Source organism: Leptosomus discolor, chromosome 5 (assembly GCF_034619465.1).
Source record: "Leptosomus discolor isolate bLepDis1 chromosome 5, bLepDis1.hap2, whole genome shotgun sequence".
In the NCBI taxonomy this organism is placed as follows: domain Eukaryota; kingdom Metazoa; phylum Chordata; class Aves; order Leptosomiformes; family Leptosomidae; genus Leptosomus; species Leptosomus discolor.
In genome coordinates this window covers 77,543,457-77,560,385 of record NC_141395.1, presented here as the reverse complement: position 1 = coordinate 77,560,385, position 16,929 = coordinate 77,543,457, and positions in this window count along the sequence as shown.

Here is a 16,929-nt window from a genome sequence, read left to right as displayed (position 1 = left end):
GAGTACTTGCAGCACTGCAGGTGTCCCAGGAAAGCAGTGCCACATGTGATGCTGGTATTTGTTGATGGATGGTATTTATTCCGCAGTAAACTTAATCTTTAGATTCTCTCTTCTGACACACGCTTGCATGGCCTTCCCTCCCCTTCCCGTGAGATATATGAAGTACAGACGCAAAACCAGAGGGCATCTGAGCCTGTGCCAAAGCAGGAACAGGAGCCCTTTTCAGAGTCCAACCATGATCACCTGCTCATCACCTGGGGAGCCATCACTCTCCAAAAACTGAGCTGACTATAAACTGCTCCTGACAGTTTTAATTTCTCAATGTCTTTATTGGACAGTCTCTCCGTAGGTCCTGTTGACTTTCATGAAGGGCATCATACTTCTGGGTTTTTTGCCATGGTGTGTGAAGCTCAGAAAATATAATGGAGGCACAAAACCGTTCATATAAAGAAAACGTGAAGCTCCTTTCTATATAATTTGTTTCCTCAATTAAAAAAAAAAAAAAAAAAAAAAAGAAAGAAAAAAAGAAAGGACAAGGACAAGCCCCACAAAAAACAGACTTGAAGCAACTAAGCAGTAAACCAGTATAATCCCCATTTACAATTCACTATCTTCTCTGGACTCCCTGGTCATATACTGGGGATGAAGCTGACACTCACAAAGCAGAGAGTGAAACAGGAAACATGTCAAAAAGGGTTGCTCTACAGAACAAAGCAAAAAGGACATGTCATCTCCATGAAGGTTCGGTTGATTTGGTAGAGATGTAGCAGTATGAAGCAAGTTACAATAACTATAATGAAGATGTATAGAGCTTATATAAAATACCGCAGAGTCTGAAAAGCATCTTCCTACTGCCACAGGGAAATAAAGATCCACCAAGGGAGTGCACTATGTTAAAAACTGACACAGACAAATAGTTGATTTCTTCATAGGCTTCAATTAGCTTTTTAAGAAATTACAATGATTATACTCCCTCTTCACATCCTTTTGTCTGTTTCGTCTCTGGGGTCATGTATTGTCCTCTTCACCATGTTTTATTTATTTTATCAGCCCTTATTTCTCCTGGGGAGCCCCAAAAAAGCTGTCTTACAAAGGCAAGGTGGTAACTGAGCAAAACATGAACATGATCCTTTGCTGTGGAAGGGACGATTCTTCTTTCTGCAGGCAAAGGTTCATTGATGTACCTGCCATGCAACTACAGAGCAGGAAGAGCACACCATGACCAATGGAGCTCAGTTTCATGGCTGTGCTCCTCACCCAGGCACACCCGCCAACAGGGGTTGCATTTTGTGAGATACTCTTTTCAGGTCATGGGTAATTTCTCTTAATTTTTAATTTCACAGATGTTTACTCTGGAGATTAAATGTTCCAAAAATGTAAAGGTCCAAGAAAATATTTGAGATCAAATTGAGACAAGTGAGTAGGACTCAAGTTTAAGTTCAACTTGACTTCCTGCAGCAGAACCAAGACAGGTAACGGAGGAAAAACGCAAAATGCAGAGAAACTTTCTTCATGCCATGAACAAATGAGTGAAAACGGAACAATTCCTACTTTCACATTTTCTGTTGAGGAACTGTGTTGGGTGACATTAACTAGCACAAGTATCTGGCATGTTTAAGTATATATGGAGTTATAATCTCTGAGGGTTTTTAGATGCTTCAGTGAAAGATGGGCTTGAAGGGACTGAGGATAAGACAAGCAGGAGCACAAAACTGGTCGTGACGCAAGTCATTACACACTTAGTATCGACTTCTCTGTCAGGTTAAATCTGTTTCACAGCAGAGGCAACAACTGTCCTGTCACACTGCACATTTCTAACTGAACAAAAACCTTGCCAGTAAGATAATACTGCCTCTGTGATTCTGGTATCGTCTGAAGAATAGCAGGAGAATTTGTGAATCTGAAGCTGCTGTTCATGACATCCACTTGATCTTGGATGTGAAGAAAATCTAGTCATTAGACTGAACCCCACGACCTATGTGTAGGTTTGGAATTTGCAAAACAGTTCACCCATCCACAAACTGTGTAGCTCCCTTTCTACACCAAACCTCTCGCTTCCTAAGGGAGTGGGAGTCCATAAAAATTTCGGTAAAAATATCAGTAAATTCTATAGGCACTTTATGATGTAAGCATCATTTGTTTTCTGGCCCTGAGAATACAGTTGATTGAATGAACCTTTAAATCTCTTACCTAAATCTGCTGCTGTCCCTTGGAGACAGTCCATGAATTTTAGTGGGTGTTGGATTAGCTCCTAAGGGACTAATTTCCAAAGCAGTAAAAGATGCAATGCTGATTTGTGTGGGAAACAGGCTGCTCAGGTAGATGAGTGCTATTTAGTTATATGACCAGAGGTCTGCATACTACATTGTTTCATGGTGGCGGGACAGTAGGAGGCAAGAAGAGGGGACTACAACCCCCCCTTACCTTGCCAGCTGTAATCTCAGAAAAGTCTTTCCAACCTGATTTTCATATCTTGGGCCAAACCCTGCAATCCTTGCCTACTTAGCATTCAGCCAGACCCCTCACTGAAATCAGAGGAATCTCTAGATAAGAAAATGCAAAGTCAGGGTGGAGAGCCAATTGCTCTTTAACCACGTTTTCTTATTGAAATCAACTCCACGCTTCACTTATGTGACAGATGGCCTTCGGCATTCCTGTCAGCACACAGCAGGAAAGACAGCTGGACGTTGGCACAGCATGTTCCTGTCTTCCTCAGTTCTTCATGCATGGGGGACAGATGAGTTTGCAATGCAACTGTGACACAGCCCTGTACCAAAAGCAGCCGATACGGTCCTGGTTACAGGCTGCACGATTCGACCTGTCAGCCCCCTTTCAGCTGGTTAAAAGTTTTGTGAATGTATCACCTGTAAGAACTGGGCAGATGGAAAATTTTACTATTTCAATTTGTCTTAGATTTCATTATGCCCTTAACTTTTTAATTTGACTGCTCTAATAAAATAACAAATTTTATGAAGCTTGTTTTTCTGCTGGGTAGGCAAACACCACAGATATCAAAATGTAATACAAAGGCAAATACTCAGGATCATAAAGACACCCTGTATCCATAGTGATTCATTTATAATGCATTAAAGTTATAGTGCTTTAGGCTAGTTTAACTGTTCAAACACATTAGGAGGAGTGCTTCAGATAGCTCCATCTTGGGAACAGAGAGATATTTCAGAAAGTGATGTGTTCAGGGAGCTTAAAAAGCAAAATGTGTTGTCATGAATGGTTTTAATAGGTGAGCTGATATTTAGGCATCCTAGAGGCAAAGCTAATTTAGTCTTCCAACAATTTTGTCATATTTACTGCTTAAATTTCTTTAAAAAAATTTGAAGAATAATTCTGGGGGCACATTCTTACTAAAGCCAGTGTTTTTCATTTTCCAACATGCAAGCTAAATACCTGGTGGAAAAAAAAGGAACAAAACTTTGCCTCTGAAAAAGGAAAATAATTTTGTAGAAATTTTTTCTCCCCTCTTTTGGTGACAATGTTTATTAACATGCTAGGAATCCTGATGGATCCAGGCAAAGCTTAATAATGCCTGACAAGCCATTCACAGTAAAATTGGTTAACGTCACCTTTGCTTAGCTCGGATGTTTTAGCTTCACTTGCCCCTTAACCCATTATATCAAAGAGGTAATAAAAAATGCTTGTGAAAGAAAAATTAGTTTTATTCCTGTGTTCAAATGGAAGAAAGCAATACAATAAGCAAACCCAGTGCATTTTCTATACACTGTATAGAGCAGAAATCTTCTTCTTCCAGCAAAACTCCGTATTGGATAGACAACTTAATCCCACAGCTTTACTCCAGGAAAACTGCCCACAGGGCTGGAGATCCCTAATGCACACGAAAAGTCACGTACAATTATCTCTTCTAAATGATACTGCAAAGCCTTTGCAGGTTCAACGAATCCCACTGTTTCTAACACACAGGATTCCCTGCCAGATGTGTACAGAAATTGCAATTAAAGACAGCAAAATGACCTCATTACTAGTCTTATCTGTGTTATCTTCAAAGATAGGAAGGGGAAAGATAGAAAAGAGAAAAGCAGTGAATGAACAATAGACACTGCAAACTTCAGCTTCTAATTTTTCTTCCTTTCCTTGTGAGGGGAGCTTTCAAAGGAAACAGACCTTCTAAAAATTAGTCCGTATTTTGTACCATGGTGTATGGTAAACAATTGAAATAGATTGTAAGATACTAACATTATTGTAGTAAAGAGCATGTTAGGCATCCTGTGTTTGCCATGGATAGGTTCACTATTAATAAATGGCCTAAGTAAGTAATTGATAAGTAATTGTCATAATCTGTGAAATCAAAATTATATTAAAGTCAGGTGCACCCAAACCAAAGCATTCTAAGGCTACCACAGATTTAAAACCAGTATTAAATATTATTTTTCTTTGATTTCTAGTGTTACATTATTTGCTCAAGCGGGTCCAGAGGAGGGTCACAAAGATGATCTATGGGCTGGAGCACCTCCCCTCTGAGGACAAACTGAGAGAGTTGGGGTTGTTCAGCCTGGAGAAGGCTCCAGGGAGACCTTACAGCGGCATTCCAGTACCTGAAGGGGGCCTACAGGAAAGGTGGGGAGGGGCTGTGAGAGAGGTGAGACACCAGAACAGGTTGCCCAGCAAGGTTATGGCTGCCCCCTCCCTGGCAGTGTTCAAGACCAGGTAGGATGGGGCTTTGAGCAACCTGGTCTAGTGGAAGGTGGCCCTGACCATGGTTTGGATGATCTTTAAGGTCCTTTCCAACCCAAATCAGTCTATGATTCTATAATTTCCCTTTGCATGGAAACATAAACTAAATAGACAGGCTGTGGTGTTCAACCAGAGACACCTTAATTTTAAGTCAAAATAATATTTCATCTAATTACAGGAAAAACATAAATAAAATTCCTGTTCAATCTTACATTTTCTTTCCAGCAATATAGTACAAATATTGTGTTCTAATTGTGAAGTTTATTTCCTCCAGATTTCAATGTGTGGTTGTTTTCTCACGTGTTTTATACCTGGAGTTGGGCTGAGCAGAGATCTGAGGCTGTGATGACGAGACAAAATTCATGAAGAAAAAAAGGTCTTGTTCTATTTAGAGGCTTTTATAACCCCTTTTCTGTATCATTATGGGAAAAGAGAAACTTTTGGGACTCTGCCACATTTGTGACCTGTTCTTTGATAGGACTCTTCCCCAGCTGATTTTATTAGCTGCTTTATATGAATTAATAACACATACGCATTAAAGCTGGAATCTAGCTTTTTCTTCTGTGGCAGGAATTTCTCAAAATATCCTTTTTTTTACCCACTTCTCTGAGGTATCCCTTCAGTTTTCTCAGGGCCTTATAGAAGGTGAAACTGTTTCAAATAGGTCAAATAACTATTCTCTCTATAACTATTTTTAAACTTCTTTACGATTTTATGTACGTAGCCCTTGAATATGATAAGACTTTTTGTCAGAGGCTTTCTTTTCTGAAGTTGTGTCTGTAAGCAAGAAAAGTTACCAAATTAATATCCATGTTTACTCCTAAAGCGGGTACATGAGTAACTCTTTATAGCATTTTATGACTGTGCCATATGTACATAAAGTTATTAACTATTCAGTTAAATAACAGGCAATGAAGACAGATAGCACTTTCAAGGGCACAGCTCAGAAAAGTATATTCTAGTCCTTAACCATCTCTGTGAGGACACATAACATGATGGAATTAACCAGTCTGAAAATACTCTTCTTGGTGATTGTCTGGGTGTAAAGGTTTAAACGCTTAAAAAAACCCCACAAACTTTAACAAGACTTTTAGGTGTTTACACTGCTGTAAGAAATGAGCCTGCACTGGGATCTCAGCTTCCACTTGGCTGCTTCCAGCACCCAAACTCATTTGTCCTGAACCAGCTGCACATTGCAGTGTAGACTGCATTTCAGATAATAAGAAGAGATGAGGGAAAAGGAGCAGTTTTATGACTTGTTTTTATGGCTGGTGATAATATTCATTACATAGAAGTCCCTCTGAAGCATCCTGAGTAAAGTGTCCATAAATATTTTCATTTTCTTAGGTAGCAGTTTTCCAAAACTATTTTTTCCCCCAAAGGTAAGATCATATCTATGATATCTTCTCTCTGTCTATGAAATTTGTCTTGTTCTTTGATAAAACCAAGAAACAACTTCAGGCTTGTTTTCCTCCTGACCAAATATGTCAGGATTTATCACCTGATGTTTGCAGTCTATTTGCAACCTTGAAACTAAGAGTTTCTGTTAAAGATTTTGTACAAACCACAAAACATAAAAAATGGTTATGTGCCTTTTTCAAAACATGTAGTGAAAAAAATAGTAAAGAAAGTTAAAGCACAGTTGGATCCTATAAAAACTGCTGTTTAGAGTCTTTCCTCAATGCACTTTGCTGTAATAAATACAATTTTATGACCAAAGAAACGTTACTCTTCTAGTCATTTGGATTGTTCCCGTGAGATAGTTAGCTGAAAATTTCTAGAATATCTCAACAGTTAATGAAACAAGGAACAAAACCTTATAAGCATGCCAGTTACTTGATTTTCAAATATTATATATATTTTTAATTTTATTTTTCACTGCATAAAGCTTCCAGAAAGACTGCAATGACCTAACAAGCAAGATCAAATTATAATAAGGTAGTCAGTTGTTTTTGAGATGTAATTGAGCTCACTCCCTGGGAGATGAATCAACCTGAAGAAGAAACCTTTTCATTGAAATTGTTTCACTGGAGAAGTGAAGTAGCAGAAGCTCAAGGGGGTTTGTATCTTTATTTTATTCTCCATGACACAAGCAGCAAGTCTGAAAATGTCATGTAGGCCATGGGATAAAGAAGGTAATTGGGGGGAGCTGAACCTGCAAGACAACAAAGTTGTTCCAGGGCTCACCAAAATGTCCCTCTATAAATGTCCATGTCACCAAAGCTCCTGCCTAAGACCACTGTGGGCAAGCTCTGTGGAAGAGTTAGTTGACTGAACAGGTTTAGAGACTGTTCTCACCTCTTTCCAGGTCATTGCTGAGATATTCTCAAGGGTCATATTGACAAAAATGTTGCCTGCCTGTGATTAAAGAAAAGCATCTTGTCAGTCCAGTGCTTTCCATGAACATGGTGTATGATTGCTTTGCAATAACGAAGAATTGAATTTAGGCTTCACCAAGTACTTTCATATTCCTTATAACACACATTTAAACACAAATCAACCTGTTGGCCCTGCCTTTCTTTTCAGCCTTACCTCTCCTGGAGATGTACCCCATACATGCGGGTATGGGAATAAGTACTGTCATGATGTCAGGGTGGAAATGGTTACCAGGTCTCAGCAGTCATTCTCAGGCATGGACTAGACTTAAACTGAAACAGCTGGATGAACTATTTGCCAGTCACAGAGTAAATGATTAAGCAGAGATAGGTTGATTTATTCTACCAGCCTATTGTATCTGTTTCTTTCATGCTATAGGGGTGATTACACACTGGGAAAATAGAATGTTGTGATCTTGTCATTGCCTGATGCATCCAGTAGATACAAGCTGTAACACAGAGATACCTTACTTAGCTTAGTTTCAGGGAGGAAAGAATGCAACACACCCAAATGAGGGGCATCAACACTGATTTGAAAGAGCATAACCCAGTCTGACCAGGGGAAAAAAATTAGTTTGGAAGTTGTCTAGAAATGTGAATCCAAACAATTTGGCAAGATTGCTGCCTTTCAATGATAAACTAAAATTCGAGGGCAAGTCCATCTGTTCTGATTTCCATGAGGTGCAGGTTCAATCCCATAGCTGGAAGTCAAATGAAGGCAAGATTCATATTGCTATTGAAGATAATAAATTATTTTATTATCAGTGGTGAAGACTCAGTTTGCCACTGGTGAACACTCCCAAGCACCTCTGCAGAACATCTAACTTGCTCACAAGCCTATTTTGCAAAGGTGAATGTTATATCAATGATGAAGGACCGGGTTGTGGTATAAGAAGTATTCAGAAAGTTTAGCTGAATTTATGACTGCAGGGCCTGCGTTCTTTAAAAGACGCAGACATCTCACTTGGTACCAGGCCAGACTTATCCCTGTATTACTCCATTGACTTAAATCCACACACACATTTGATTCACTGTTTTTAATAAGGCTGGCTTTTTTCTGGAATATTTATTGCTGCAGTCATCATCTGGGGCCCAGGAGGAATGGGCCTGATGTTGGAAACACTACAGGACATGTTTGGTTCAGCCGGGATGACTCTGTGTTGGCTGTTCACTGAGTGGTCTCATGTCTCCTTGCTGTTGCGTTCAGCTTCATCCTTGGGGAGTTGTGGCTTGAGTGGGAGTTTTTAGAGACACTGACATTGCTGTGAATAATCACAGCTGTAATTGACGAAATGGGAGGGGAAGCAAACCTAGTGTCATGATCTCATGCTTTGGTCTTTTAGCTGGAGCCTGTGAATGCTGAGAAAGGTAAAAGATGAAGGGCATGGGTTCGGTTAAGTCAGAGCACTGTCAGATTAGTTAGTCATCCTCTCAGATACTCAGCTGGATGCTTCAGACCGTTTTCACCAGATTTTGTATCAGGAAAAATTATACAGTTCTGACTGGACGGGTTTCAAAGCATTTTCATGTTTCTCTGCAGATATGGGTCCAGTTTGCTTGCTGTGACTATGTGGGAATAACCCAGCTACAACAGCCTGCAGCACCTTCTGGTGCTGATGGTGATGATGGCTCCTTTAATGCCTTCCGTGTTCACCTTTTAGAAACTGAAGGGCTGAAGTGCTCTGGTGTAACTACTCTGAGGATAGTCTCTGGGGTTAGTGAGCTGTGGTTTAATTACTCAGACTGAACAAACTAAAGATTGCTCCTAGTCGTAAACTCCTGGAAACAGTATCCTAACTCACAACCTACAGGGACCTGAAAACAGTCTAACTGGCCACGTTATAAATCTTTAAGGAAACTATTTCAATTGTTTTATTCGTGAACACTAAAATCTCTTCTCTCTGATGGACAGAAGTAGGCAGAAGAAAAGTGGCTCACATCCTAATCTTGCTCTGGTGCAAATCATGTCTACACCATTGTAAGTTAATCCTACAGGTGAAAATGAAGGTGAAATCAAGTTATGGGACCAGTTTATTCTCAAAAGTATCAAAATTCACCTGTAACAAGTTTGAAGAATAAGCCTATGTTAATAATTGTGCCGCATTCTAGAGAAGACTGCAAATATTATTTTCCCTAGGAAAATATTCTTTCAAAATTTTATTCAGGAATAATTAATGAAATATTGGAAAGCAGTCATACTCTTCACTCTTTCTTTTCTTGTTTGTTCCATAAGAAAAAAAAAAAAAAAGTATATGTAAAATTGTGAAAGTACATATACAGAGGCCTTTCATCAGGAAACATTGCTACATTTGTTTATGTGCCCAAAAGAAATCCACAACTGGGGACACAAACATTTTGGAAAACTCAAAGCTTTCTTACATAGATTTTATGAAAAGTCCAAATAAGAGTCATGGAAAAGCTGTATTTGGCAACATACTCTTTTCTGACAAGATGTGTTTTCTTGGGAAAATAGTGAATGATCTCTTAAGGTTTTGCTGACCTCACTGGTGATGCCACACATACAGTCACCTTTCTCCTCATTCAGTAAGTCATAATTTCATTTATTACTCTGATTAGTAGTGATATATTGTTATTTTTCAAAGCCAAATTTCTAAAAATTTCTAAATTCTTAAGTTCTGTTAATTTCAGAGTTTGGCATAAAAACATGAATACCAAGGGCTTCAAAATCAAAAGACAACTGTTAATGTGGGGGAAAAAAAAAAAACAGAAAAGAAATGTTGCACAACAGTAGTCTAGATTTACTATATATACTATAGGGACTACATGAGTTTCAGATATCTTCCAGTCAGATTTCTAATCCCTGCAATTTACAAGTGAAGAGATGGAGAGAACACATATGGGCATGTAGAGCCGTGGTCCCTTTCCCAAGTGGAGTTCCAGGCTTGTCCTGACCTTGGATACTACTTGTGGGGGCCCATATCTCCCCTGAGGTGTGGAGGACAACTTCCTCCTGGCTGATACAGCTGCCTTCATCCATGATTCACTGTTTTGAGAAATCGCGTTGTAAAGGACAGAAGGGCTGCAAAGTCATCGCTCATTGTGCAGTCAAGCAAACTTTCATAGGAGACAGTAAGACAATAATGATGATAATGAAGACAATGCTTAGAAATTAGCACATGTCCCTGGAATTTACTAAACCCTTATGCACATAAAACCTAGGAACACCTTTCTAACATGAGCAGGGTTGAGAAACTGAGGTTTGGCTAACCAAGAAACCTGCTGGTTAATTCACCATCTTTGCTTGTACAAGAAGCCCAGAAGAAATCAATGAGTAGTGCAGTGGCTGAAAAGCCAACAGCTGATCTCAGAAAAGCGTGATCTGAGTAAATGACACCACCGAAGACCCTGAACCTCAAGTTTTGCTGTCCTTTCTCAACTCCAGTTATTCCTTTCAATTCAGTTCACCATACGGAAAATGGTGAAGAGATGGACACATTTACACATCAAACATCTTCTGATTTCTGTTTAGAGCATCATCTAGCTGTCTTCCTTTTTCAGAGCATCCCACTCTATCTTAATTTCTGAAAATTACTTCGAAGAAAACAGAAAATTTTACCCCAGAATTTTCAACACAATTAAAATTTAGGAGTACAGTTTTTTAGGTGTAGGAGTACAGCTTTATTTACCAGGCTGAATACAGAGACAGACATCTCACAGCATGGCACCCTTGCTTAAACTTCAGGGCAAGAGTATAAAATTCTGTCTCTCATTTTTATTCAGATGACAAATAGGAAGTCAACGCTATATGCTGTGCTGCAGGGTGTCTTCCTCCTGAGACTATTTGTATCCAGAAGTGCAGATAAACTAAACCTCAATTAACCAGACCTGGTTATAATCCCTCCCAATGGACAGTCAACCTATTTAAAAAGAGGCAGCATTGTAACTTGTTAATTTAGCTTAAAAAGAGGCATAAAGCTGTCTTCTTAAGAAGACAAAGCACGCGTAATGATCTCTGTGTGCTGGATTCCTGAAATCTTCTGGACTCCTGTAAGCCTCTACTGCATCAGTCCTGCTCAGTTCATGTTCCAGGCTTGGTCTTTAGACCTAGATACTCCATATACCTGCATGGTTCACAGCTGAACATCCGGTTTTCTTTTAATTGAAATGGTTTTACCTATTTCTTATATTTCATTAACTTTTGTGCAAGTAGATGAAAAAGATTTCAAAGTAAGAAATATTTCAAGTAAGTACTGTCTGCTTCTCAGCCTAGACTCACTTCTGCGTATGTAGCACTCTTTATCCTCTAAGAAAAAAATCTATTTCTATGGTTTATATTTTCTTTATGGAGCACAGTGATCAAAATAGATCTGTATAATTCAGTATGCCTTAAGGATGCAGAGTAGCCCTTACAACAGCTGTGAAACAGGCTCGAAAGAGAATTCTTCATGTTACATGCTGGGGTTTTTATGCCCCACATCTCTAAAGTCCCATTTTGACCCTTGATAACATCCTTGCTTCCTCCATCACTTAAAACTATTGCTTCTATTAGTGTAGCGACAGTGTTATATCTCATGAACTCACAACACTTTAAAGTGTAGGGAGAATTGCCCCCTAGTCCTAGCACAAAGCCAATGGAAAGCAACTGTGCTGTTAGTCTGTGATTCGATTGCTTCCTAACAAGTCTTTCTAAATCTAAACTGCATCGGAGGTAATTTAAAGCAGCATTATGTGTGTCAGTACTTGTTAGAAAGTTGTTCAGTTTATGGCTGAAATATATGATGTTGATGGATTTAGAAAGAGCCCAAATCCTCAGTTACACAATGCTGTTCAACATGACGAATGAAGAATCTGGTCAAGCAAATTACCTCCTCATGTCAACTGTTCTCTCTAATTTTATTGTGAATTCCACCAGTGTTCCATATACATATTTAAACTCTTGAAATGTTTTCTGCTTCAAAGAAAAAAAGGTTTACCAAATTTCCATTAAAAAATCAAGTATCGCATTTCAAGTGACTGATTGTTGTCTCAAATCAGATTTTTGCTGTGAATAATAATAGCCTCAAGGAGATTTAAAGCTAACATTATCCCTGTCAAGTTAAAGTTTATTTGTCTGCAGGTCTATGACAGATACAGTTATAGCTCACCAGATACTGAGGTTTTTATGAGTGATTTCTGATTTTTTTTTTTAAAAAAAAAAAAAAAACAAAAAACAAACCTTTTTAAGCACAAGTTGGGTTTTTCTCAAACTTTTTATAGGGGAAAAATAATGGGTTTTGGTTATTTCAAGAACATACTTTTTAAAATAACTGTCAGTATAACTTGGGTAGCTGTGCATTTTAGAGTTATACAGCGGTAACTGTTGGATCCTTCTCTTCTGTAATTTTGGGTCCTGAAGTTGTTTATGAGGTGATGCTAGCACTGTGGAGAGATAGAAAAGTTCCCAGTCTGACCCTGATCCAGCATAAATCAGGAGCAACTACTGCTAAAGCTCATTATGAGATTGGTGAAACAGAGAGCAGATTCCAGCCCAGTATGACTCCTCTTAAACAGTGCATTGTGCTGAAGTGCAGAAGTGCTTTTAATGGCTTTGGATAACCATTCATCTGAGCAGTGTGATTCATGGCTCTGTCAAATTTAGTGTCATGCCATCCTTACCCAAATTTATTTCTATTTTGTTATTTTTTTATGAAGACAATGTAGCATTTTAATGGGAATTGGCTCATGAGTAAGAAAGGAAAGAGATTTTCTGTGAGGATGTTTAGGCAAAAGTTGGGGACAAATTCTTGTCTGAGTCAGCTAGTTCAGCCCACACCAGATATAAACGAGCATGAGAGCTGTCCTTGGGTGAATATTAAATTACCCGAGAGCTCACATGGTCTGGAGTCCACATGCAGTTGTACCTGCCTGTCTGTGGGATAGTGTGTCAATGCTGAGAAAGAAAAAGTTTTATAGCCCAGACTTGCAATCTTTTAAAGTTCTCTGAAGGAAGGAGAAGTCTTCAGGAACTGTCAGAAGACAAAGACATTTGGCTGACTCCAGGGCAGACTGCATTGAAGTCTGGTCTGCCTGATTCAGTGTAGGAACAGGAATTTCTCCTGATAAGAATATTCTAGAGCATAACAAAAATTTCTATTCTCTGAATAATTTCTAACATGACCTCTTGTCCTGAACTAGAGAAACATTTAAAAAAAAAAAAAAAATGCTGTATTTAAACCAGTGCAGTTCCCAAAAAGTGTATTTTTGATATAAGGCATTTTGTCTGAAAGTTGCTGAGCAGCTACAGTTTGGGATACCAAGTCAGAACCAATATTTTCTACAGGAGATAAGATACTAATATCTTTATTGATCTAGGTGATGGGACAGACAACACCCTCGTCGAGTTTGCAGATGACACAACCCAGGAGGAGCGGCTGATACACCAGAGGGTTGTGCTACCATCCAGATGGACCTTGACAGGCTGAAGAAACAACCCAACAGGAACTTCATGAAGTTCAACAAGGATAAGTGCAAAGTCCTTCTCCTGAGGACTGAGGACTCCATGCAACAATATTCTGGGGGTCACCAAGCTGGAAAGCAGCTTGACAGAAAAAGATCTGGGGGTCCTGGTGGACACCAAGTTGAACATGAGCCGACAATGTGTCCTTGCCACAAAGCAGGCTATTTGTATCCTTGACTGCATTAGATGATGTATTGCCTGCAGGCCAAGGGAGGTAATCCTTCCCCTCTACTCAGCACTGCTGAGGCTGTACACGGAGTAGTGTGTCCATTTCTGGGCTCCCCCATACAATAGAGACTTGGAGATACTGAAGAGAGTCCAGCAAAGAGCCACGAAGGTGATGAAGGGACTGGGACAGCTCTGTATGAGGAAAGGTTGAGAGACCTGGGACTGTTCACTCTGGAGAAGGGAAGGCTTGGGGGGGTCTTATTAATGTATATAAATATCTGAAGGGAGGGTGCAAAGAAGGTTGAGCCAGGCTTTTTTCCGTGGTGCCCAATGACAGGACAAGTGGCAATGGACACAAACTGAAACACAGAGGTTCCTTCTGAACATCAGGAAACACTTTTTACTGTGAGACCAAGCGCTGTCACAGGTTGCTGAGAGATGTTGTGGAGTCTCCATCCTTGGAGATGTTCATAAGCTGTCTGAATGTGGTCCTGGGCAACTCACTCCGGGTGGCCCTGCTTGAGTAGGGTGGCTAGACAAGGTGACCTCTAGACATCCTTTGCAACTTAAGTCATTCTGTGATTTTATGAGATCTGAATGACTGATGGGTCAAGGACATTCAGATCAAATCAAAGCTGCCATACCGTCCTGAACCAGGTGGCACGTGGTGGGAATTTCAGTGGCAGGTTGTTGTCCTGACTATTGCACAAAGGAGTGCTTTTCTGGCTGCTGTACAGGAGTGTAGGTGTTTTTCTCTACAGCATGCAGAAAGAAAATGGAGAAGGGGCTTCATACATGGATATGAGCTGCTGTTCTTTGAAAGCTGTCGTACCCCTTGATGTGGAAATAGGTCCTTCAGCCAAGTACTTGGGCAAAGCAAACCAAAAGAAGATGATGTCATATACCCCTACTCCTGGAAAGGTAGATGTTATTTATTGTTCACAGATGTACAAACTCTAGTTTTCTTATTTCTGGGCTTTTGTGTCCACACTTCCCTTGACAGCTTGTCCACCGTGGCTCAGGCAAATATCAATTTAATGTATTCCATTACCAGTGTTGGGATTATGTCTATTCACCGCCCTGTTTTCCCAGGCTCCAACTCTGCCTCCTCAGTTCCCCAAAAGGGCAACTATACCTCTTCTCTCGTATTTCTTGGAGGGATAGGTTTTGATTCATCTGACAGTTCAAGTACAAATCAAGTCAATGGTGTGTTTTAACCAATAGTCTGCTTCCATCTGTGTGCAGTGCAAGAAGTTTTCATTAGATCTGCTAATTCCTCCAGATTCCTTTATCAGGATAATTTTACATAGTCCTGGACAGCAGATGAATATGTCATTCTGTCAGAAGTAGTTACCATTTACAGGATAGCTTTTCACTCAGCAGAAGTTACACAGTCTATTAAATTTAGAGAAACTGAAGTTATACAAGCTCCCCATTCACGCAAAAATCTTGCTGTTTCATCAGTTTTAAATTTCATGTCATAGAACTATCTCAAATGAATGAGAGGATTATATTCTAATACTCGCAAATATGTCTATAAACACATTACGGGTTGCATCTATGGAGGCTTTAGTTTGGACCTGAATAAAAAATGTCTGCAGAAATTGTCTGCTTTTCTCAAAAACATTCTATTTTCAATAGGAAACTAGTAGTTTATTACAAGTAATGGAAGTTTTTTTGCATTCGAATAAAGAAATTGCTTAAACTATTGATGAAAACCATCCAAAGGAAGTTTTTTTTACCAGCTCAATCAGACACTGTAGAGCACGGTTCATATCCTTCAAATTTCAGTCATCTGAGCTAGTCAGCAACACTCACTTGGTAGGCAGTAGACAGAGATTATCTCTTCTACAGTTTGTCCCATTTAAGTACAGATTAGGGATAATGGTGTGACTTACACTCTGGAAGCACCTCGTTTTCCACTGATGACAGAGGAAAGCTGTATGACTTGTAAACTAGACCCCAAATTTTTAGATGTCTTTAAGTAAGTGAAGTAAATCCCACTCAAGTGTGGTATATTTAAAGTCTGAACTACCTTAGTTATGTTTTACAGTCCTTTCTGTGTCTTAATTATATTTATTTTCAAAGGAAAGCTAAATCAGCTCAGATTATTGTAGGATGCTGATGACAGGGGAACAATGCCCCTGTCCTTCTCTCTTTTATCTACCTCCAAAGGCAACAAGAGTACAATTTCTGTTGCAGTCATAACAGAAGCTAAACATGCATAACTCAGTATGGCTGTGTAAACAAAAAGACTTGCAGCATTATAATGAGCAAACATCAGTGTATGTTGGGTTCTTTTTCTTAAGCTATACAAGGTAATTCTGAATTTTGAAATCTTCTGATACCCTCATAGAGTGTAATGTCCTCTATGCTTCTTGTCACTGTTAATGGAGAAGCTGGAAAATGCTTTACCCACCAGTGAACAGTGTCCTTTCAAGCACATTTCTGTCTTTACAGTAATGTAATGATCTTTGCCCTTTAGATGGGATTATCATCTCATAGGTATTGCAGCCATCAGTTCTCACCCAAACTTTACTGCATAGTCCAGCCTTATTTCCCAGGCTGGGGTCAAACAGCCCCAGGAGGTTTTTCAATTGAAGAAGCCACCCAAGTCAAGCTGTGCCCATGAGAACAGCTCAGCAAACTGGCAAGGCTGGAGATGGAAAAGGGCAGTCAGGTGGTGTAAAAGCAATAGAAATACCACTTAAAAATAAAGAAGGGCAATTTTGCATATTTGTGTGGTGTAAGGCAGAAAAGTGGATACTGTTACATCTTAAGATTTGGTCTTAGGGGGCCCAGACCTCAAGATTTTAAAATGAAGGGAACCCCGTGCGAGGGGTTAAAGGATTCTCTGTTATGTGCCCAGAGGAACCAGCCTTGCCAAGTAAGCAATACATCCACTGATATACAGACCAGATAGGTGCTCTGGTCATCCCAAACTTTTACATGGACTTGTGTGGGAGACAGGGGGAGGAGAAGAGAAACCGTTTGCTAACGACTATGAAAACAACCTGGCATACTGTGTGAATTCCTCCCTTCCCCATCCTGCTCTCTTTTTTAACACCAAAGAAAGCCCGATTATGTTAACTCAGCTATGCGTATGAAATTGTCCCCCCTGTTCTCACACTCAGGGTTTTTTATGGAGGAAGGAGCCTATAAATAGCGCGGCTCTAAGCTGCTGTTGTAAACAGCCTTGTAAAACACAGGCTGTTTGTAAAG